This window comes from Polistes dominula, unplaced genomic scaffold, assembly GCF_049000335.1.
Source record: "Polistes dominula isolate Pdom_NZ unplaced genomic scaffold, Pdom_raw_medaka contig_82, whole genome shotgun sequence".
Classification (NCBI taxonomy): Eukaryota; Metazoa; Arthropoda; class Insecta; order Hymenoptera; family Vespidae; genus Polistes; species Polistes dominula.
The window spans coordinates 5770340-5795903 of NW_028301046.1; the positions used below are offsets into that span (position 1 = coordinate 5770340).

General features: G+C 37.4%; 1 long non-coding RNA gene across 1 annotated transcript; it reads left to right on the top strand.

Moving 5' to 3' along the window:
* The first annotated feature begins 91 nt into the window (after positions 1-91).
* On the top strand, positions 92-24765 carry LOC149031652 (uncharacterized). The gene is made up of 3 exons (XR_016177583.1): positions 92-437; positions 11044-11217; positions 23588-24765. It is a non-coding gene; the product is annotated as an uncharacterized LOC149031652 (long non-coding RNA).
* The last annotated feature ends 799 nt before the right edge of the window (positions 24766-25564 follow it).

The window sequence follows — 25564 nt, forward strand, 5'->3', positions numbered from 1 at the left end:
CTCTTTCTTTCTTTCGTATTATCTCATCGTATCTCGCCTTCTCCTTTTCTACCTTTCCTACCTACCTACGAAGCCACCTACGGCCACGCTTACGTGACGACGTGAATTTTCACGCGCACGTGTTCAACTCGCCCCACTATATCACCGTCGTCGTTTCAACCACCACCAGTTCTCTACCACTGCCACCACCAAACTTTCTATCTCTTTCTGTTCAAATAGTTCTTCCTCTATCTTTCTGGCTGTTAGTCCGACTATCGGTCTGTTTGTCTTTTCTATCCATCTATCTTTCTATGTGTATTCCTATCTTTCTCTCTCTCTCTCTCCTTCCCTCAACATTTCCCATCCAGAGCCACACACGTTTCTTGACCTCGACGGCCTATGCACTTGTGATTGCAGTTACGTTGGATTATTAGATCGAACAACGATCCTACTTTTTGGTAATATTTTATTATACGCTTTTTCTCATTGTTTTATTTTATTTTATTTTATCTTATTTGAAATTTTTTGTATTTTCTCGTATTAAAATTTCTATACCGAACGTACGATTTTCGACAATAATTTTATCTATCTTTTTGTTTTACAACTCATTCTTACCTTAAGGTCTTATTATATTTTATATACTCGTGATATAATTTCTCATATAAATACGGTCGTAATGAGAAAGAAACACAGCTTGTTTTATAACTTTAACGATCGGAGGTCTATTTTTGACCTAGGCCAACAATTTTACGAGTTTTCTCGTCGAAGCGATTAAGGTCGTTTACGCCTAAACTCGTTTCACAATTTCCTTCGAAACTTTGGGAATCTCTAATCGGATTTCTCTATGAAGCTTTAATGTAGCTCATGAAAGGGAATATAGATCGATAGGTGTAATGTTGTGATATTTGGACAAAAAGGAGTTCGCGCAAATCCCATCGCGGGTGGTCTTACAGGTCTTTCGAAATATTGGCTGATTAGTTTGGCGAGCATGCTGCTACATAGTATCGTCCTCGCATTAGAGTCAACGAGTTTCCCTCGTTTCAACAAGAAACGTATTGATGAATCATAATTAATTGTGACTAGTAAGTTCCATGAGTTTTATATTCAAATTTGCGATTTTGACCAATTTAATTATCGTTTAATAAAAAAACTGATTTTATTATAATTATATCCGATAAATATATATATATATTTTTTTTGCTACTTAGCATGGTGACTTTCTTACAGTTTCATTGGTTAGAATGACCAACCTTTTCCCCCCACTTTTGCTTAACGTCGCTCTACTATGCATATATATTTTCCTTATTGGTAGATTTACGTCCATTAACTCGAAATTTGACCTAGAAGGAGAAAATGAAAAACCTCGAAACAGTAGGACATCGTAAAAGCGTGGATATTGAAATTTATTTTACCTATGGTTAACTATAGAATTTAAATATGCCCACAAAATAAATATAAAGAACTTAGGACTTTGTCAGAAAAGTCTTTCATCATTTGATTTGTGAGAGTCAAAAGTGAGAATAGATGGATACATCTTGACCTTGTGCCCTTTTTCCAGATGCTAATCATGAATAAAGAATCATTCTAATTCAACTGTTCAAATATTTCTTTTTGTGAAAGAAATGTTCAATTTTTAAGTATTGAATATGTAGATACGCTCCTTTCTTGAATACACAATCCTGAAATATCTTCATTGTTCATCTCTAGATATCTAAATTAGAAAAAAAATACCTAAAACGAAACCAGAAAAAATGTAATTTGTTGTTTGAAAATAAAATATTAACAAATAGTTGATAAAAATAGTTAAAATATGGTAAGTTCTTATTCCATTGATTTTTGTTGTAAAAGAGAGCCCCCAATTTGAAGCTTTTCGGTTGCTATCAAAGAACGGCTGATAGACTAGCTGACGGTATAGTTGTAAAAGTCGACTGGAACCCATTTCTCCTTTATGCGAAACTCAGGGAGGAAAATTCAAATCGATCTCCGACGAGTTCTCAATGTGAGAGGATCCAACCCTTTGATTTTCTAGGTCAGCGTGTCGTTGTCGGGTGGATCCGAGCGAGATTTACAACGAAATTGCAGCCACAGCCTTGCCTCTTCCTATCCACCAGCTATACTATCCACCACTTCCACCTAGAATCCACATCACCTACACCAACACCAATACCAACATCAACGTGCTGCCCTTTAACGAGGCCAGATTAATTTTCTCGAACGCGTGACTCCTCGTTGCACTCTGTTTACGTCCATCTACGTAACGTCCAACTGAATCGTTAGTTGGATAGTTAAAAATACGACAAATTTATCAGTCACTTTTTACTTACTTTCTATAATATATTGTAACTTTGTAAAAGGACGATTTTTCATCATAAGAAAAATTTAGAAGCCTTGACATGTTTCCATTTGATCGTTTTGAATAGATTATTGTAGTAATAATTTATACCATATCATAGTTGTCTTTATTTTACTAGAATAAGAACAGTGATCTATATAAAAAGAGGTTTAGTTTAAAAACTTTCTGGTGATGGAGATTTAGGAAGAAAATCGTCGTCGGTTGTGCCGATGAATGGAAGAGTTCTTTTTTTTTTTTTTAATCACCATCTCATCCTTGTAGGGTAAAAGTTCTGACGAGTCTTGAGACATTTTTTTTACACCTTGACGAGGATTAGCTCTAGATTAACCCAATTTTTCTCCCCTACTTTTTTACCATCCACACAAGTTTATAGCTTCAACCTGGCCATATTGTGGCATTTTTTTACATTGCATCTGGCTAACTCGAAACCCGAAGGGGAGAAACGAGAGAGAAAGAGAGAGAAAGAGAGAGAGAGACAATAAATATTGGAAAGTACGAACGTAACTACCGGTTCTTGTTTTCCTTCTTTTTCTCTTTTGAACATTTTATAGGTTTTCGAACCGCATTAGAAATTGCATGATGATTTTTTCCAACGTTCTCAGAAGGTACACAAGTAAAAGCTAAGGTTTTCAAGAAGAGTTCTTCTTTCTCTTTCTTTCTCTCTCGACCCCTTACCATCTTTATTATATAAAATTTTACCACTCGTGAAAAGATTTACTAAAAAGAAATAGAAAATAAAAGGGAAAAAGGAAAGAAGAAAAGGAAAAAAAAAAGGAACAAAAAGTCATAAAAAAGAAAAAAAAGAAAGATCGGCAAAGAAAATATCTGGGAAAGAAAAAAAAAGAAATATAAGCACAGGAAAATGGTTAGTTAATCGTGAAATAGTATGCATTACGTACATATGGTATATAAATAGTTACATGCATGTGTATATTTTTTTATATAAAGTGTATGATAACAAGGGTAAAGCGTGCATTGTGTTTCCGACGAAGGCTGAGTGCATATACATGCACCACGAATGCATCGTCAACTAATTAAACGCATGGCTCTCAACGAGATGGCGAAACGAAGACGCGGAAAACAAAAACAAAAAAATAGAAAAGAGAAATAGAGAAAAAGAAGAAAAGAATGTGTGAAAAAATGTTTGTGTGTGTGTGTGTGTGTGTGAGAGAGAGAGAGAGAGAGAGAGAGTGGAATGTTATTTTTGTCATTTTTTGAGAACAACAGAGACTAATTTCTTAAAAAGTCCGTACACGTTAGGCTTCCGTTTCCTCGTCAGTGACCAGCAAAAGGGACGGCTTTTTTAATATCACCTAGTGCTGCTTGTCGGCACTAGGAAAAGGACAATAAAAGGTGAATGCGCACCACCGTGTGTCGAGTTTGGCGTCAGCGTCGGCGTCAGCCTTCGCGTTCCCGTCGGTTTGACTTTCGTTGAGAAGACTACGAGGCTGCCAAATACGGCCTCCTGTCTGACTACCAAATAAAGACCTGCCAGATTTTAAACGTTCATGCAAAAATAAGTTTTACTACAAAAATCTAACGAAGCTTTAACTTGGATAGGATAATTTAAATCATTATATTTTTATCCTATTATTACATTTCAAATTGATGTCATTGGTTTATTCATTATTAAAAAAAACAAAACAATTATAATTCGTATTATTTAATCGCAATTGTAATTAAGAGAAAAAGAAGAAGAAAAAAAAGAATGAGAATACATAACATTTTAATTATTTTACGTAACTTTGAGTTGCGCGAATTTTCGAGTCAGTCAAATTTTTTTAGAAGAAGAAGAAAAAAGCGTAGGAGATAGATTGTGTGAGAGAGAGAGAGAAAGAGAGAGAGGAGGAGGAGCCCTTCTTTCTTGTAGGGCAGGGTCACGCATTCTGATTATCGAATGTTGGAGTAACAGCGGGGGTGCTTTACGAGATGCATAGAAATCGCGCGCGGGTTTTGACGCAGAGTTAGAGAAAGAGAGTGATAGTGTGTGAACGCTAAAAAGAATAAGAGAGAAGAAGATAGAGATAGATATAGATAGATAAATATACGTATATGGAAAGGGAGAGATACGCTAGTAGTGAAAGGTTGGAGGAGCAAGCAACGGGGCACAGAAGTTAACACGGCAGCTCGCATTGTGTGTGGTGAGCGAGCCGGAAGCGTCGCCATACTGCGTATCTCCCCGCGCCGCTTTTGTTTCCGTTCTCGTTGCCCCGATCGTTTTCTATCCCACCTCCTGCTCCTCCTCCTCCTCCTTCCATCTCCTCTTTTCACCTCCTACACCGCGTTCTACACCCTTTTGTTTCTACCGCTTCTCTCTTTCGCAAAACTTTATCTCTTTTTCTTTCTCTTTCTCTTTCTGTTCTGTTCAGTGCTACGAGAAGATCTCTCTCTCTCTCTCTTTCTCTCTCCCCCTTATTTCTTTCTCTTTCTTTCTCTTTGTGTTTCTATATGTGTAATACTACAGAAGTTTAATTCGAGCTCGAATAGATCCCCCGTATCTCCATCATTTCTTCTTATATCACTTTTGAAGATTATTATATAGGGTGAGAATTTATGCGAGTATGTTGAGACACGAACGATTCAAAAGTATTTGTTATTATAAAAATATCTTAAGCGATCGCAATGATAAAAATTTTTATGAAACAACATAAAAAGAGTTGGAGCATAATGGTAAGAGAGAGAGAGAGAGAGAGAGAGAGAGAGAGAGAGAGAGAGAGAGAAAGAGAGATAAAGAGAAAGTGAAATAGAAATCACAGACAATTTAAAGTTGAACGAGATTTTGGATGATTTCAGTGTTAGAAGTGTGGTATGTGTGTGTGCATATATGTGTATGTATTATATATACCTAATATTCGAGATACGTCAATCGATAAATATTACGAGATGCGTTTTTTTATGGAAAGATGAGTGGGGAATGTGACATATTTTTAAAGTATTCGAAATACCTTGATTGTTAATTAATCGAAAGAAATAAAATTTATATTTTAAAATCACGAAGTATAAGTTCAGGGAGAGAAAGAGAGAAATGTATTGTCTTCTTTGAAATCTACCGTTAACCTCGTTCATTATACTTTATAAAAGTTAAATGTTGTTATTTCTTCGGAAAGTCATATAAATAAGAATAAATAAAAACATGTTAATCGACTTTCATTGATGATATCGAGTCAGTTCATTGTTGGATTTCGAAGAGAACGATTGAACTTATACTCCGTGCTTTTATATTATAATATATATTTTTTTCGATCAATTGATAATCATTTAAAATATATCGCGTATTTTAATGTACTTTATTAATATTTTAAATTGTTTGAACTAAAGTACACTTGTTTTATAGGTTCTTGGCCAGTATTAACTTTAAATTGAACATTTTCAGATCGAAATTGTTATTCCAGGTATATTAATAGATATTTCATTTTTAAATAAATGTATTTTGTATTATTCTTATTTTAAGGGGTATTAAAGTGGTTTTGATACTAAAAATTAGGTAAGCTATGTTTCGATATTTTCTCTTCTATTGCACAAAGATTTTTTCGTAAATAGTGTCATAATAAACAATTTAAAATTATTTACTTTAAAGACTAAAAATTTCATTCTATTTACATGTTTGAAATAAAACCCTGAACGTTAATCATTTCAATGATCTACTGCGTTAATCATTTTCAATCAAACATTTACAAAATATTTCATAAGAATTTAATTAAATTCAATAACAATATCATTATAAAGATCAATTTGTTTCTAATATTCTAGAACTGACATAAATTTCAGCAAATGTTTCATTAATTTTTTTGGGGAATTTTTTCTATCAAAACCGTAATAAATTTGTGATATATTTTTTTTTTTTTTGTAAATCTCCATTACAATCTCCTTTTTATCCTTCATTACTTTTTTTTTAGAGGGGAAAACAATCATCCCACTCACCGAATTTGGTACAGTCGTCGAACGCATGAGCGAACGCATATTCACGAACGATATCGTGAGTAAGGGCGGGGGGCGTCCTTTGATATCCATTATCACCGTCCGGTTACCTGCCATTAATGGCCGATATCGATGGCTATTAGTCGGCGCACCTAATAACCTACAAGCCAACTATAATGCTACAACACGAGGCGCTCGAGATTCCAGTATACCCGTGGCACATTCTCCGACCAAATGCCAGGCTCGCTCGCTTCGCCGATAAACGTATCCGCGTCGTCTCCAAGCTTCTCTCTCTCTCTCTCTCTCTCTCTCTCTCTCTCTCTCTCTTCATTCCTCTCGACGTTGGCATCGACAGCAGCAGCAGCAGTAGCAGCAGCCGTTCGCTTCTCTCCTCTGCCGTCCTTAATTCGAGTCAAGATTACAAATTGATTCCGTAGCAGTCTGTGTATGAATCAGGCGTCACGTGTTTAGGACGCACCCCTCGAACCGTTCGCTTCTCTCATACACCCACCCAATTCTCTATGTGTGTGTGTGCGTATATATACGTCTCTCTCTCTTTCTCTTTCTACTTCTCTATTTCTGTTTCTTTTTCTCTTTCTCTTTCTCATTCATTTTATAAATATATGCGTGTATACACGTATGTTCTCTCATATTTCTCCTACTCTCTTACACTTTTCTATTCGCGTGAAAGCCTACACCAAATTCGACTCAGTTCTGCTACCGGTAAAAAGAGAAAGAGAAAAAGAGAGAGTGTATCGAACCTACTAGCCTGTTTCGCAAGCGAGTGTACGGTTTCCACGCAAACTTCGGTCCATCGAATGGCTCGATAATTCTTCAAAGTGCCTCTTCCCTCTGTGCTTTTAACGTTTACTCTTCGACTTCGTACTACCTACTACTACTACTACTTCTACTGGTAGCGGTAGGAGTATTACTGGCCGTTGGGTACCTATTAATTAACGCGGTAATAGCTCCAATGATACATCTTTTTTTGCGGTACTTCTCGACTAAATTGCTACTCGTTTTTATCAAATACACCTCATGCCCCCAATCCCCCCTCCCCCACCTTCTCCATACACCTATCTATCTACCTCATTCCTCCCGATTGCTATTATTTTCTTTTTATTTCTCCCATTTCCCAACCCCTATTCTCTCTTTCTCCGACTTATATCTCGCATGCAAAATGTTTTATTTCGTTTATACTAATCTCTCTTTCTCTGCCTTTCTTTCTTTCTATCTATTTCATCAATGGTCCGACATTATTATAAAATTTTGTATGAAGAACGTTTTCGATATCTTTTACACGTATAACCGTATAAGTTTGCTGCGTTTGCCACATGATTGATGCCCCCGGCCATTATTACTTGCAGCCCCTTACGTAGTATTGTTACGAACCCCACGCAGAGAACGAAGCCGAAGGAGGAGATCGTGATGGTGGTTTATATAGGAAGGGATGAAAGAGAAAGAAAGAGAATGAACGAGAGTGTTAAAGAGAATCAGAGAGATGAACGGGGAATGTTCGTGATGCGTGTGGAAAATCTATGCTACGTGACGAATTCTAATTGAACGATTTTAGACCGACGAAACGATCGGGATATTATCATCTCGATAAACACATTTACTGTGTCCAATTTCTTTTTTTTTCTTCTTTTATTATTATAATAAGATCCTTTGTTAATCAACGAAGAAGATCGAATTGAAAATCAAACGTGGGAAGGTGTGAGGTAAAAAAGAAACAAATATTTGATAAGTAATTTTTTTTAATCGTTTGAGTGCTGAATTATTTTTAATGAAGCGCCTTAATAGGGATAATATACATTATTTCTAGCGTAGTTGTTCCATTAACTGATGATATTAATCGTAGCTAATGATAAATTGTAATTTTGTTATTCTTTTATGTGAAATAACACAAGAAAGTACTTTTTTAAATATAATTTTAATGTGACGAGACTCAAAAAAATACACACCCCAACATTACATTATTAGCAATCATATCGACAAACACATAAAGTAAATTACATTAATATTTCAAATCATTCAAATTTTATGTATAAAAATTTGACAATATTGTATTACAAGATAATAATAATTGTTTTAAATTAACAATTGAAGTACGAATACTTTTGAATTAAATGTATACGCGTCCATAGTCCACGTTGACAATTTTTATCAAACATCATATGTGTATTCACAATACTCAAAGGATTGAGAACAATTTTGACAATACAAAGAAACGGTTAACTATTATCATTGAATTATAGTGTTTTTGGTTTTGTTGTATTAACTTTATTAGGTTATAAAGTGCGATACTAACGACCGATCGCGTTCATAAATGTCGTGAAGTAACGGCATAAGCATGGTGGGTATCGTCCGAAGACGATGTAATTCGGTACGGCTCATCGAGTTTAGATCGAATGGGAGGGATCTTTCTCTATCTCCCTCTCTTTCTCTCTCATTCTATCTCTCTCGTTCTATCTTTGTTCGTATTGCCTCATTAGTACCCTTTCCATCGAGGTCTATGCGATACGGTAACCCTTCGTCGGCATTTCTCGTCCCTTTAAACGCTCTCACGCGAACTCCTAAGTAAGGTCACCCAGCAATTTCCGGTAGCCATCTTGGCCGTCCTTAGACGCGATGGTATATTTCCTCTTAGCTATATACTCTCCTTCAAGAGAATTCGTTAAGATATAGGAGTACCACCAGTAGATTGTTCATCTTCCTTCAACCCCCGTTTTACTTCCTTCTACTACATGCTCGAGAAGAAGAAGAAGCAGAAGAAGGGGGAAAGTTTCCAGAGACGAGGGCTTCAACGTGATTTGTTTCTAACCCTCGAAAACGATGTAGGTGTCTCCGCATTTTCGGGTCTTTCGAATATCCTGTCCAGCTAAAACTTCGAATTCGATCGTCTTTGAAACTTCGTTAACGTAACATGCCTAACGAGAAAAAGAAAATAAGAACAGAATATTCGCGTTAAGAGAAAGAATAGTTCTTCAGTAAAGATTTTTCACGAAAATGATTTTTTTTGTTCCCTCTTTCGAATAATTTTTCTGTAATTTTTTGTTATGAAAAAAAAAACAGACAAGAAATAAAAGCAACAAAATAGAAAGAAAAAAATTATCAACCATGCGCATTCTCGAAAAGGGGGCGAAACGTACGATGGTACATTGGAAGTTCTTTGATCGAAATAGTAGCAAAGTGGAATGAGAGACTTTTTGCAAAAAGTAATGACGGTATCGACGATAATAATCCGTTTAATTGGCGCACCAACCAAATCCAGGCACAATGGGATTAATTTAAAGCAGCGGTGCTGTTCGCAGCAGCGCCGGCTTGCAAACGCGCTGCGCGCATGATTTATTTTATTAGAGTACCTGCGCTTCAGTCGGGACAAGCTGGCCATCATTAGAGTCGTAAAATGCGATGCTGTGCTATATTAACGTAAAACACTAATGAGAGAGTACAGAGCAGAAAGGAGAGGGTGGGTAGGGGAGTTTAGAGGGTAGAAATACGCGCGTATACTATAGATAGAGATAACGTACGTAGATAAATATATCGGATATCAAATCTATTAGATCGAAAAATATAATTTAAATTGATCAATATGGTTTGACTCATTTTCAAGATTACAGTTAGTCGCGGTAACAAATACCGATACCGAGGGGTTCTTTTCGGAACCTGCTGGTTGCTTGGTTGCATGGTTAAACGCGTTTCTCAATGGTTGAAGTGAAGAAGGGTCGGAACGATGTATCCGCAAAAAGAGATCCTTTGGAAATTGTGACAGAGCATCTGGCCAAATGTGATCCTCGCGAATAATTGTTACCATAGGACATAGTAAAGGAAGAAAAGAAGGAAGAAAGGAAGGAAGGAAGAAAGAAAGGAAGGAAAATTTAGAAGACCCGCTTTCGAGTCAGGGGACTTTCGGTCTAACCGAGGTGTTAATTCCATTTTAACGTTTCAACTCTCTCCCCTTTGCCACCTCTTCTACACCTACCCTCGTTTCAACCCCACCCAACAACCTCTTCCCTATGTCTCTCCTTTAACTCCCTCTTTCACCCGATCGAAACTACCCTCTAAGACCGTTGCATATTTTACGAACCTCCACTACGTTCATCGGAGACCGAAGTCTGAAGACTGGCCGATCTATAATTCATGCTCGTGCCTCTCGACTCTCTATCGATTGCCTCATAGTGGGCTAGCGAAAGAACGAGAGAGAGAGAAAGAGAGAGAGAGAGAGAGAGAGAGAGAGAGAGAGTGGCTTTAATGAACTTTATTTCAAAGTGATCCCGCGCTGGCGCGAGAGAGGATGTCTCTTTCTGTCTCTCTCTCTCTTTCTGTGTACTTCCTCCTCCCTATCTCCCTCTTTCTCTTTTTCTCTCTTTCTCTGTCTATCTATCTCTGTCCGCTTTCCAATATTTTCGTAATGTATACATGACGGGACGGTGGTCGAAGTAATTGTTTCGAAACCGCGCTTCGGGGCTGCTTGCGATAAAAGCTTTCTCTCTCTCTCTCTCTATCTCTCTCTCTCACACACACGCGCACACATACATACGTACACACAAACACATTCTCTTTTCTCGAGCACTTTCAGTCATCTAATTCTTCGTTATTGTGTATTGCTTGAATAATTGTTACTTTTGTAAATAAAAATAACGACAATTTTGCTCTCTTTTTTTTCGACGAAAGTAAAAAAAAAATAAAAAAAAATAAAAAAAAATAAAAAAGTAATAAAAATAAAAAATTAAGAAATGATAGGGAAGACACGTTTTTTCTATAATCTAATCCGTTCTTTACATTTTCAGATTTATCCACGAGTATGTTTGATCAAGAGACACTTTAATCCTCTTACCTTCGACCATTCACGAGAAGATAAAAAGAGAAGGATGACAAAATGATCGTACGGGATTACGCGTAGGGGGGAAGAAAAAGGATATTCCACAGTTGTCCTGATTTGTTTGATAGACTCGAGGAAAGAGGTAAACATAAGTTGGGTTCTCTGTCATCCGATTCCAAAAAGGGAAAACACACAGTGAACTCTTAGAGGAAAAGAAGCTAGATAAATGTTACTGTATGTACAAACATCTTTAGGAGAGGAATTTTGCGGAAGGGCGGGATGGGGGGAAAGGGCTCTACTCTACCCCATATACTCCCCATTTCGTTTCGTACCGCATGATACAAAAAATCATTCCCATGACATAACCTCGACTATCCGCTTTGTGTATGCTCTGACGTGTTAATCGCATAGATCGTGCACGAGAGAACGATCATCCCTAAAAGTGTGCACGCTTCTCTTTCAAAAACTGACGGATGGGATGTAGATCATAGGGAAGAGGGGTAGGAAGGTAGAGATAAAAAAAAGAAAAAAGGGCTTACAATCAGCAGATGCCAACGGTGGTCGAGAACTACTCGAAAAATTGTTTACTTTTTGATCCGAAATGATTTTGAGAAGGAGGGGTCTGCTTATTTTTCTTTTATACAAATAATTCGTTAAATCGTTTTTTTTTACTTTATTTTTACTTTATTGGCTTTATGTTCCTTTTTTTTCTTTTGGCTTTTTCTTCTTTTTTTTGATAGCGACCATTAAAATCATACCCGTTTGCTCGAGTATATTGATACGAGCAAATATTTGTTTAACGTCAATTGTAGAGTACCTTATTCGATTTTTGTTTGTTTTTTTTTCGTAGATATAAGTAGCAATTGAACAGAATTAATGGATAAAACGCAACCGTTGCAGTAACTCGTAGTTAATCTGTTTTCTAAGGATTTACCACGAGAGATCCTACTTCGACTAATACAATCGTTTCTTTAGAGGTATCGACGAACATCAGTAAACATACCGTCTTTCCTTCGGCAAACCTCTAATTCTCCGTCTTTGAGGCTTTCGAGCTGGTAGCTCGAGGTTAAAGTTTAAGACGAGCTTGGCACACGACCAGAGGCTACGAAAAAAAGAAAATAAATAAAAGGATACCTATCCGTCCTTTTATTTTCGATTCTTTTTTTCTTCTTCTTTATATTGATTTTTTTATCTTTCGTATAGTCGATATTTCAACGTGATAATTCTTTCAAAATATGAAGTAGGTAGATATCACGAAGTATTCCTTTAATCAAATCTCTAAATCCGATCTTCTATAGTATGAAAACAAATATATGTAAAAGAGCGTAAAAAGAGAATGACCTTTGATGGGGACGTTGATCATCGTTAACAAAAAGATGAGATGAAGGGAAAAAAAGAAAAGAAAGAAAAAGTGTGTGCCGCAGCAACGGATTTTCTGGAAAGCGCGTTCTTTCTTTCATAAAAGTAGCTAGTTTTTCATCGGCCTACTCCGAGTCGTTGAATCTCAGATTCATTGAACTGTTCTAGTATCTTATTTTATTCCGAGGGATAGTTTGGAAAAGAAGCTAGCCGAGAAGTAGTAGCTAGTGACACGTAGAAGGGAAAAAAAAGATAATGGGAAGAGGTGGGGTGAATACTGTTGGGAGGAAAAAAAGGAAAATAAAAAAGAGAGAGAGTAAGAGGAAGAGAGAGAGATAGAAAGAAAGAGAGAGACACTACTATACTCTCGAAGCGTGCTTTGTGCGAATCGTTCACCTGATTTAACGCGGACACAGCACCACTAGGGGGAGTGATACCTGACAGATGTTTTGGGATTTCGAGTATTTTCGGTTCCGCAAGACCGCACTCGAGAGCAAGCGAGAGAGACTTTGAAGTAGCCGGCTGGTCGTGCGTCGACATCTTCTTTCCTTCTTTTTTACTTCTTCTTCTCCTTTTCTTCTTGTTATTTTTATTTTTATTTTTATTTCATTCATCCCTCTCTTCTTTTATAAATTGATTTTCTTCAAGAAAAAATTTCCAACCTATTCGCGATCCTCTTTCTCGTCGGCACAATTCCAATTCGTTTTGCTGCATTTTACACATTATTTCTTTTCTATGCGAACATTTATAAATATACTTCCTTTAAGTGATTTGTTGTTGTTGTTGTTGTTACAGTCGTGTTGCATTGTTGCGGTATTCGTAGGTTCTATTTCATCAGGTACTTTAATTTATTCCCACAAATTTAAAAATCTTCCTGTATATTTTTTAAACTATAATCTATACCAAAGTAGAGTATTTATAATTATAAAATTAATGATATAAATAATAATCTAATATAATAAATGATGTATATTCGAATAAAACACCCATATGGGATCAGAGAAATTTTAGCAATGTTTGAAAAATTCTTGGACGCTTAATGACCGATAATAGCAATAATTAAAAACCAGTCAAACAATACAACGAGTATAGTATATTTGTGAGTTTATGATAGTGAAAGGAAAAATACCGTAAAGTCTATAACCACTGTCCTTAAAATATTTTTTCGAATAAAAAAGATTGTTAAGTGAACAATTTTGGAAGTCTTGGTAGAAATTTTTTTTATTATCTGTAAACTATGTATATAAATTAAAACTAGGTATAAAAAGAGATTATAAATAAATTGTTAAATATAAATAACAACAGAAGCAATACTATCAAAATTTCTCAACATACAATTTTTACATTGCGAGAGAGAAAAAAGGTAATAAAATTGTATTTCAAAGATTCAAGAACGTCAATTCGTATGTGACAATAACTTTGTATGGAAGAGAGAAAGACAGTATAGTTTCGCGATTGGAAGGATGATCGGTTTTCAGAATCGTAGGTTGAGGGGCAAGAGTTAGGTCGATCCATCGACATCCGTGTGGGTTGGCTAGCAGTGGCGCGTAAACCGGTAATTCCATTGCGTATATGAATCCCAAAAGCCGAAAGCCAGCTCTCTGTTTCATGGAAGCTTCTCTCTCTCTCTCTTTCTCTCTCTATCCCGCTAACTCTCACTCTCTCTCTCTGTTCAACAATGCGTTGCAACCATGCTACCCCTGGAAGTTATCGAGTAATCAGTCGCGCATTGTTTTACGAGTCGCTGAATCGGAACGCCGATTGGACGGCGATCACGTGTACGACGATGACGAGCGTCCACGGTCGGCTAATTTGGCACGGCGCGATGGCGAAAGTATTTTCGGCCATTTTTTTCAATGGTTTTATTATCTATCTCTGTCTCTTTCTCTCTTTAACTATCTATCTATCTATCTATCTATCTATCTATCTATCTATCTATCTATCTATCTATTTATCTATCTATCTATCTTTCTCTGTATGTCTACCTGTCTCTCTTTCTCTCTCTTTTTCTGTGTATTTTTCTTTTCATCTTTCACTCTGTCAATCCAAGTACTTGCTGGCTTTGTACCAAATTCGCAAGGGCGAAAGTTTTTCACGATAAAAATTTCCCACTCGCGCCTCCAGTACAATAGCTTTGCGCGTCTTTGTTTGAAAAAAATGTTTTTTTTTCCGTGGTACGACTAGCCGTTAGCGACTACTACAAGAGAAAGAGAGATAGAGAGAGAGAGAGAGAGAGAGAGAGAGAGAGAGAAAGAGAAAGAGAGAAAGAAGAGAGAACCTCAGTGGTTTTGACTTTTTGGTGCTACGTCGATGTAGAATCCGAGGACCAACAGGTGGCGTTTAAGTTTCTGCTACTTACAAAAATGTCTGACCCTCCTATACGGATACCTGATCCGTACTACTTACGAATTAATGATCATGCATGAATAACTGACTCGTACTACTTTAATAGAAGCCCCGTTCAATGGTGATTCTTAGCTTGTTGTTTAATACTTTCGAATGTATGAGAGAAAAAGGAATACTCTCTTCAGATGATTCGATGAAGCGTTTTTAATAAAACGTTATACAAATTAAATTATATGAAGAAATACAGCAAAATGCGTCTATGGAAATATTGTCAGTAGATTTTTCATTGATTTCCATTTCCATTAATGTTATTACGACCCTTTATTAAATAACAATCGTTTATATAAATTTAACGTAAAAATAAAAAGAAAAGAAGATTTTCTTTTTATTTATTTTAATTTTGTTATTTTGTTTTATTTCGTCATCATGTTTTTTTCCGCTATATCGGGAAACTATATCGGGAAAGATCACGAAACTTTGTTATCTTTTAATTACGTCGTGGTAATTACCCGAAGGAGTGCTCAAGGTAACATTTCAAATAGCTTTGAGGATATTTGTCGCGTCGTCGGCCAGAGAACCGCCCGTCGTGCCGTTGATTAGCGGTCGAATCAGTCGTAATTGTCCGTAACCGAAACAGAATTATCGATCGATCCTCTTCGTTCGACTGTCGCGTGTTGTTTCTGCAAGTCGTGCGACTCCGTGTGTACAGATCGGTAAAAAAGTCCTGGTCCCTGATCGCGAGTTTGCTATTTAGCAAAATCGAAGAAACAAGTCTCTATTCTGTAAAATTTAAATAAAGTCTTTTTAAAAAGTTACGAACAATTTTTTTTTTATCAATATTCTTACAGATATAATAAAAACGTCAAATAAAAAACGTAAGTAGCAGAGGGTGCACAAACATATCGTTTAAATTTTAATATCAATTTATTCTAATTCAAGCATCATTCGAACATGGAATATAATTTTGTAATAAGCAATTTAATATTCATGATTAAATAGCACCCCCCAAAATTTAATTCGCCATTCAAAGCTACCTCTCTCTTTTCGATATTATTAACAGACAGTGAACTCATAGGCACGCACGGTAGATATTTTATAATCACCCTGTAGAGAGACTCGCGAGGCAGATCGTGGGGGTGGTGATGGTGGTGGTGGTGGTGGTGGGTGAGCTCGGACGAGAGGTTAGTGGACTGACCAGTAGGGAGAGGGGAGGGGGAGAAGGGAGAGTAGTGGGGAAGGACACATATACCTACCCGTGTTAGCAACCCCATTGATCTGGCGGTGGACGCGGCAAAAACGAGCTCGAATAGAAGAGGAGGTGGGGGATGAGGTGGCTCGGGACCGGTGGAGAGAGGCATGCTGGTGTGGGTAGTGGATGAGAGTAAGCGAGAAAGAGATAGAAAGAGAGAGAGAGAGAGAGAAAAGGGTGGCGGTTGAAAATTTGCGGAGTGCCGAGCTGCACTGACCAGTACTATTTCTCTTTCTCTCTCTCCCTTGTTCTCTTTTACTGTATCCATTCCATCTCATTCTTTCTTTTTCCAACTCCATATCTATCTATCTACTTCTCTCTCTTTCTCTCTCTCTGTATCTATCTATCTATCTATCTATCCATTTCGTCTCTTTCTCTCTTGGGCCAGCATCGGCTCTTTTCATCTCTTTTTGTCGCGGCGAACGAAGCTTTCGTTGGTGGTCCACACGGCGTGTGCGCTGCGCTTCGAGTGGCCATACTTTCTTTCTCTTTCTTTCTTCTCTCTCTCTCTCTCTTTCTTTCTTCTCTCTCTCTCTCTCTCTCTCTCATCCACTACTTCGTCCAAGCTCGTCCACACGAGGGAGTCAACATACACACACACACCGCGTTAGAAACTGGTGCGGAGTGGTGACGGTGAAAACGCGGCCTACCCATCCGTCCTGTCGAGATTCGGCCGGTTTGTTGGTCCTACGATATATGAATAGGTACTCTGCTAAGCTCTCTTACTTTCTCTCTCGTTCGTATACTTGCTCATCGTTACTCTTACTCCCTCTAGTTTCCTCCAACCCTTTCCACATCGCGCAGCCCTATTCCTCTTCTCTTTTCTACTCATCTCTTCTGTGTTCTTCGAACCCTTTCGTTTCTACTCACGATCAACATCAGAATGACCTATCTATTTCACTGGGTTACCGTTACGTTTACGCATGCCAAGAACATATGGAATTGACGTAGGAGCAAATTATTTTCAGAAACGGGGTTACTACGCGAGATACTTTTTTAAAGTATTTTGTTGTTTTACTTTAAAGTATCATCTCGAGATCTACTTGCGTAGCGTTAAAGATCTTATGTACAGCGCGTTATCCAATTCTTTTGCCATGAAGATTGTTGGAAAATAAAAAAAGAGAATAAAATAAAATAGAGAAAGAAAATTAAACAGAAAACAAAAATATAAAATTCTTCTATCAATATAAACGAAGAAGCACGCGAGCGCGCGTAACACTTCGCACACTTGTTGCTAAGAGAGAAATAATAATTCAGTTGTAGAGGAGCGTACCTTTCTGGATGGCGGTAATAACCGGCGCTTCCGAAGTGAGGATATACGAAAGGAAGGGACGGGGGCTTGGTGGACCATGCTCTTTTGCCGTTTCCTTTCTCTCGAAATATTTCATTCAACGTATATTTTCTGTTTTTTAAAACGCCCACTGCGAGTGAGTATGAATCTGTTACTATAATACATTGGTCAGTATGTATCATAAAGTATCTGCCCAATGTGTTTTCCATTTCGTTCGTTTCGTTTTAACAACGAAAATGCATTTTAATCAGTTTCCTCTCCTTTTTTTCATTTTCATTATTATAATTATAAAAAACAAATGGAAAAAGAAAAGTTCTTAAAAAAAGGGATCTCTTTTCGTTTAAAACTTTTAACGCGTTCAGCACCGTCGTCGTTGTTGACGTCATCATTGTTGTAGTATTGTAGTTAGTAGTAGTAGTGGCGACGATTTTTGACGAAGAGGTGAAACTCGCTCAAAGCAGTGGTAACATCAACGTATAATCAGGCAGATCGAGGAAAAAAGAGGAAAGGGTAAGGGGAGTAGTGCATTCAGAGATGAGCGACATCGAAAAGGAAACGTTGGTGAGTCGAAAAAGAGAGCAAGAAAGGTTAACAAAAAAAAAAAAAGTTAAAACGAAAAAGATAGAAAGAGGAAAAGAGAACTAGAAAGAGAGAGAGAGAGAGAGAGAGAGAGAGAGAAAGATAGAAACGGAAAGAGAGAACGAAACCGACTCCAGCATACGTATTATAAAAATCCACAAAATAACCGAGGCGGTGGCCATTAGCGATGCTCTTTTAACCCTCGCCATTCAGGTTCGCCCTCGTGATGCGTGTAAATTTTCCAGCGGCGGTCGCTCTCTGGCTACATTTTTCGTCGAGTGCCACTGTGTACCAGCGTTGGCCGGCGCACACACATAGAAGAGAAGAGAGAGAAAGAGCCAGAGCGAGAGCGAGCGAGAGAGAGAGAGGCATCGGCCGCCACTGGCCACCCTTTTCCTCCCTCAACCCCCAGCCACCCGGCGGCGACCTCGCAGAGTCGACCCAACGACCCCCTCGAATCACCCTCCCGGTGGTAATCCGACTGGCTAGCCACTCACGCCAACAAATACCCTCACCGTCAGCCACCCGCTGCCACTACCCTTTCCTCCCACCCCTATTTCACTTCTATCCTCTCTCTCTCTCTTTCTCCTTCTCTATTTCTCTTTCTCTTTGCTAGCATCACATTTCCCCGTTCACCCTCCAACTCTCTTCATCTCTTTACCTCCGGCAACGGCTCGCACACGGTGGACGACTCATCCCACCGTTACCCAACCCGCGGTACACTCTCTGGTGAACCACCCCCGACACCCCGAACACCGCGAAATGCACGCTCCTGGTCTCGTACACGGGCCACCACACGTCGACGGGAAAATTTTTCACGGCTACTTCCGGCTCTCTCTTTCTCTTTCTCTCTCTCACTTGTACTATAGCGCGCGCGCGTACTATGGGGAAAGAGGTAAAGAGAGAGAGAGAGAGAGAGAGAGAAAGAAAGAGAGAGAGTTCATCTCGTCGAAAGATCGACCAGGATTCGCCTAGCCTCTGGTAACGTTTATCGTTAGACGTTCTCGAACGACGATTTTTCTGCTTCCCTTTTTCTCACTTCTCTTCGTTTCCGTAGTAAACAGACTTATAGACAACAATTCTGACGTCTATTCGAACGTTCCAGAGATTTTTTTTACCTCTTTTTTGTTCTCTTTTTCATTTTATTTTATTTACTTTTTTTCTGGTTTTATTTTTGTACTTTGTTTATTTTTTTATTTTTCTGTTCTCCTCCTACCCCCTATCCCTCTACCCCATCGCAATTCTTTTTATTCCACTCGAGTTATCTCACGCAGGTTTTTTCTCCGAGTCGATCTAGGGTATATTTCATACACTTGTTTCCTGTATATTTGTTTGCTTTTTGCAAGCTTACCTTTTTTTATGATATCGTTAGTCATGTTTTTGGAGTAGGATCTATGTACAAATAGATACCCCGATCCAGCTATGGTTAATATTTCAAATTGGGAATCAAATTCGATCGATTTAACAGGAACAACAGCCGCTCTTTTCATTTTCCGAGAGACGTAAAACAATATTATGCGTTAGTTAAAGGTTTCAGTTTTATAAAGCGACTGTAGGCGGAACATTCCTGGCTACCACCGATGGCCATGAGGGGATGATGAACGTGAGTCGGCATTTTCCAGCATCCACCGACGTGTGTCCAGCATCTCTCTCTTTCTCTCTCTCTCTCTCTCTCTCTCTCTCTCTTTCTCATACATGTTCACTCACTCTTCTCTTTCTCTTCTATCCCTCTCTCCTTCTCCCACTTTTCCTCTCTCTCTCTCTCTCTCTCTTTCTCATACATGTTCACTCACTCTTCTCTTTCTCTTCTATCCCTCTCTCCTTCTCCCACTTTTCCTCTCTCTCTCTGTCTCTCTCTTTCTATTTCTCTCTCGTGTACACGTTATGGCTGGTTCGTACGGCGAAACGAGGTCCAACGCAGAACCTGTCACGGTCCTCCTGCATCCCCCTTCTCAACAAACCCCCTTTTTGACCACCCCTTTCCATCCTCTTCTCCTTCTACACCCACAACTGTTCGTTTGCTCACTCGCTCACTCGCTCGTGGCTTCGTTGAACGAATTGCTCGGTTTTTAGTTAATGCCTGCCGACCCCGTCACCTAACCACTCGTGATGGACTCTGAAGTAACATTTATGACTTTATTAAAAATGAAGAAACACTCTCCTCTCTATTGAAAGAAACAGGATTTAGTTCGCATTATTAATGGTTCATTCGTCTAATAATCGTAATATTTTGCAACATTTGCCAATAATCTCTGTGTCATTTTTGTTACCCTTTTACTATAAAGGTGGATAGTTATTAACGGTGACTAGCTCGATTTTAATATGAAAGTTTCGTTATATGTGCTAGCAATTACAACGATAGGCTACGTTCAAAAATTACAATCGATTTTTTATTTTTTTTTAATGATTTATTCTGTATTATATATATATATATATATATATATATATATATATATATATATGAATGATAAAAGAGATCATATAAAATAAACATTGAAAATTATTAATTATATATAAATCATAATTATTAATTGTCACAATTATTGGCATATTATTTTGAAATGAAAAATTAATCTAATAATTGAAAAAAAGAAAAATAGCCAAAATTTCAATAGAACTTTTTTTTGTTTAAAATCGATGAAAATAATAATCGTGTAAAAATGTAATATAAATCGTAGAAAATCGATCGGAAAAGCGGATCGAAATCAATGGGAGGAAAGATAACGGTCCGACGCTAATGGGGTATCGGAGCTGCCGATATACCGAGTACCTTTAAGTGGCGGCAAAACAGTGGCCGTTCTCACGAACGGCGACAGTTGCGTGTTGGAAAGCAACAAACTACACAACGGTCAGGTATTCGTAACATCGCGCTCGGCCAACCGGTTAACCGGCAATTAGCCGATCTCGCTCGTAAATGTAAATTAACCGTCGGCCGGCCGGATCGGTAACCGAAAAAAGAGTAAATTATCGCGAGGTAAGGGCAGGTGAGCGGATGCTCACGGACGGAAATGAGGGTGGTCGAGAAGACTAATCGTTTCGTGCTTTCTTTAGAAAATTACTCTGCTTTTATCTAATTTTTTTTTTGGATGAAAAGATTTTTTTTTTACGATTTTCTTATTCACTTTAATCGTCGATAAAAATGCGTAAAATTTTTGTCTACATCTAAAAATTCCGTAGAATTTAATTCGATCTTTTAAATGTCATAAGATAAATCTAAAAAAAAATCTACATAAAGAAAGATCAACCGACGTATTGTAAAATTGAACGAACGAACCACAAAAAGTTTTAGAAATTTGAAGAAAGGATCGAATAAATATCACAATTTTGTTCATGTAAGTTCGGTTCAGAGGTCGTTCATCATCCAGTTCATTTAGTCCCAAAGCACTATACGCGACCGAATTGTTGTCTTGCTGACGACGTAGATTCCGAGGCGCTGATAGGATGCTTCGGAGTTTCCGGTGCTGAGCCGGTTTTCCTCTGGTTATCTCTGGAGACCCTTCTTCGTGTGGAGTACACTCCGTCTCTCCATTTCCGATCGCCCTCGGCTTTCCACTCGGACTTTATATATCCAGTCACTAAAACATATTGTTCTCCGGAACGTTTCCGCGACAAAACGAGTCGGAAGCACATCGGAGGAAACGATTTTCTTTTCTCCCGCTAACACAAGAAATTGATTTCTTCTCTTTTGTAAAAGTTAAAGAAAAAATAATATAATAAGAATAAACGAATAATCATATATTTAAAAGAATAATCACATAAAAGATGATCGATTTGTTTCTCAAATTTAACTACATTTCGAGAAAACGAAGCGGAACGAAACGTTGACCTTATGTCGTTTCCTTTCCGGGCCAATTAATAATTCCAAGTAATGCCATTGTATATCAGCCGTACGTCAGAATGCCTTTCTTAATTAGTACGCATCTTCTTCACGTCGAATCCGTAGTAAAGAAAAAGTGAGAAATAAAGAGAGAGAGAGAGAGAGAGAGAGATAGATGGAAGGAGGAGTCGAAGTAGAAGCAAAGGAATTCGGACAGGTGCGTGATAGGATCAATTACTGTTTAATCTTCCTTTGAATTTACCGACTATGACACAGACTCGACTAATACGTGATTGAGAGATTATTTAAGCGATGGTGATGGATACATATTTGATAAAGATACCAACTATTTCATTATTTTCATCTCAACGTTTATAATTTATATCCAGAATTCTATGATATACATCTATACCTTGGTTATAATTTTAAATTAATTTACAAAAAAAGAGAAAGTGAGAGAGAGAGAGAGAGAGAGAGAGAGAGATAACAATGAAATTACGTAGGTACATTTTATAATATTTTCATTTATAAGTATTCAAATATTCTATAAAATAAATGATACCTATTAATAAATATATCCGATAGGTGAGATTAATTTAATAAGATAAAATGAGTTAGAGAAAAGATTAGGGTTCACGTTCATGAATCACGATCTTTTGCATTATCCGGATGACGATTTCTTTTACCTCGGACATCTCATACCTTTGTGACAGGACCTACCATGGTACCATGATCGGCCCACATTCCGCTACTTGTGGAATCATGCCATGTCGCTTACATTAAGTTACTACGATCGATGCGGAAGTGCAAAATTCCCTCTTTTATCACCAACCTCCTCACCGACTTTTCCACCCTTTTCCTCTTTATGTTTCAGTTTTTACGAAGTCACCACAGAGTATTTTGCGATACTCTTAAAAAAGTATTATACCAATCGAGTGATGCTTTTTGACCCCTTTAGGACAAAAAGTTCTTCCCTTTCTTTCTCTCCCTTTCTCTCTTTTTCTCGCAACATGTAACAAAATTTTTGCGAGTTCGTTTTTTGTCACGCCGCAAGCTTGTCCACCACCACTAGCATCGCCACCACTTCCACCACTATCACCACTACTATTACAACTACTACTATTACTATCAATACCACCACTACAACTATCACAACCACTACTACTACCATCAAAACTACCACTACCATTACAGTCTGTGTTAACGGCAACTAAAAAAGAAAAAAAGTCGAACAGCAAAAAAAAAATATAGGAGAAAGAGAGAGAGAGAAAGCAACACATTTGCTAGATGGAGAAAAAAGTGTGTGTGAGTGAGAAAGAGATAGAAAGTGATAGAAAGAGAGGGCTGACGTCACACACTGGTAACGGCGCTTTATCGAACTCTCATTACCAGCGAGAGAAGGTAGAGAAGGGGTAGAAGAGGGTAGGTTTGCCGGAGAGTGTGTTTTTCGGCCTCGTGTGGTCGGCCGCCACTCCCTCGCGTTGCACGCCAGCATCCACCACTGCCACCCACTCACCTACCAACCTACCCCGTCTCTCTCTCTCTCTCTCTCTCTCTCTCTCTCTATCTCTTTTACTCTCGTTCGTTTGCTAGCCAACTCTCTATCTCTCTCTCTTTTACTCTCTCACTTGTCCTGTCGCCCTTCGTACACCCCACCACCATCCCTGCTCGCCTAGCCCTTTTGACTGGCCCCACCGTTCCTCACCCACCCTCTACGACCGCTGGAAGCAATAATAAACAACCGCCGGTCACTATGGCGACGCGTCCATCGCGCGCGAACAAAACACTGAACTCTCGCCCCTTCTCTCTGTCCTTCTCTCTCACTTTCTCTCTCTCCCTCTCACTCACTTATTCTCTCTTTCTGTCTTTAGCTAGCTGCTCGCCATGTTCTTCTCTCTTTCTACTCCACCACCAGGACATCCACTACCACCAGTAGTAGCTCTTTCTCTATCTCTCTCTTCCTCCTCCTCCAGCCACCCGAACCCACCCCCTCGATCTTTCTCTGGCGAGCTGCACTCCGCGGGTTTGTCGCTCGCGCTGTGTGTTACGCGTACGATGCACGTCCAACGACAAACTGCTACTGCTGCTACTGCTACTGCTGCTGTGTTGTTGTTGTTGTTGCTACTACTACTACTACTACTACTACTACTACTACTACTACTACTACTACTATCTCTAGATTAAAAGCGGGAAACGAAAGCGTAGGGCTCTTTCAAACGATGCCATCTTCTTAAGACCGATCAAAAATAAATTACAGCGAGATTGATTGAGAAAGAAGAGGATATTTGATGAAAGTTTTGTTATTCACATTGCGATTTTTTATTATTTTTAATCATTTGTTATAATCAAAAGGAAATATTGAAATACTATTTTCACTGTAATTATATTGCGAATTTATTTTCTTTTCATTTTTGTGAGAGGGAAGATGAAACATTTACGATTATAATTTTAAATCTGAATAAAAATAATATCCTCCTTTTTTTTTGCATGTTTTAGTTAAGAAAAATATTTATAAGTTTTAATTATTTATTTTATAATATTATTTGTACTAGAGTACTTTTATTTTTTAGATTTAGTATCAAATTGTATCCAAAAAATATGAATAATCTTAGGTATGAATGCAATAGTTATGTTTGTTGAGAGAAAAACGAAATGAAAGTTATAGGATTTCTATATCCGTAACTTCCAAGTTACATTGGTTAATTATAGGAGATTTATTTTAGATTTATGAGTATTTAATGTCTTTCTAATATTTTTATCGAAATTCAAGTTGTCACGTTGACGTAGTTACGTTAAAAATAAAATTACCGAACTATTTTCGCCACATCTGTCAACTTTACAGGAAGCATCTAACTGCAATAATTTATTTCTTGCCGTTTTTAATTCATTTTATCTTACGATAACAAATGAACCAAAAAAAATATAGATTTAGATAAACAAAAGTGATTGTGTTAATTTTTGCATAAATTCATGTTTTCTTGTTAAAACATGATTCTGCATCGCTATACCAATTGTAATTGACATAAATTCTTAAAAAATTAAAATTCGCTATTTCTTTTTACTTATAGCAGGAAATTTGTAAAACTGATAAGTTTACAGGTTTATAATTCATTTTTTAAATAAAATTATTTTAATTTATAATTTTGAGGAATTCGTTTTTATTTGACAAGGGTTTCGTTATTGTTAAAAATATTCAATTAATATAGATATAAAAATAAATATCAATGATTATTATAACTCCAAAATATAAAATCTGAAATGTGTTAAATTAAAGGTTTTTATTTAACGATCGATCAATCGTTTTTATTTTAGCGGACGTCTAATTGATCTAGAATACAAAACTGCTAGAAGATATTTAATTCGTTAACGTTTTACGATCGTTTGAATTATTCTATTTCGAGTCTATTTATTTCTTTTTTCATTGTCTTGTTTTTTACATTGTTTTTTTAATAACACATCCAATGTGGATTACGTTTCTCTATCGATCTATTAAAAACTTTTAATTCAAAATATCGGTTAGTAAAATTTATCGAATTAATTTGTCCATTTTTCCTTTTCTTTTTACTCTCTCTGAAATTGAAACAATATTTTTATCGAAAGTATTATGTAAGTGGGATGAGCTTTCAACCCCTTCGACATAAAGAGGCTTTTCATTTCATTCAGAAAATCGATAGATTATTTTGTTTTTATTTTTAATTACAAAATGCAAATAGTTGTGATATTAAATATCTATACAGTAGTAAGCGTATCTTTGAGAGAAGGGTGATTTCAAAAACTGTTTCCTTTTACATGGGAACAACCTTCGGATAGTAAAAGTATATTGATGCTGCCATCTCTGTACTGAGAGC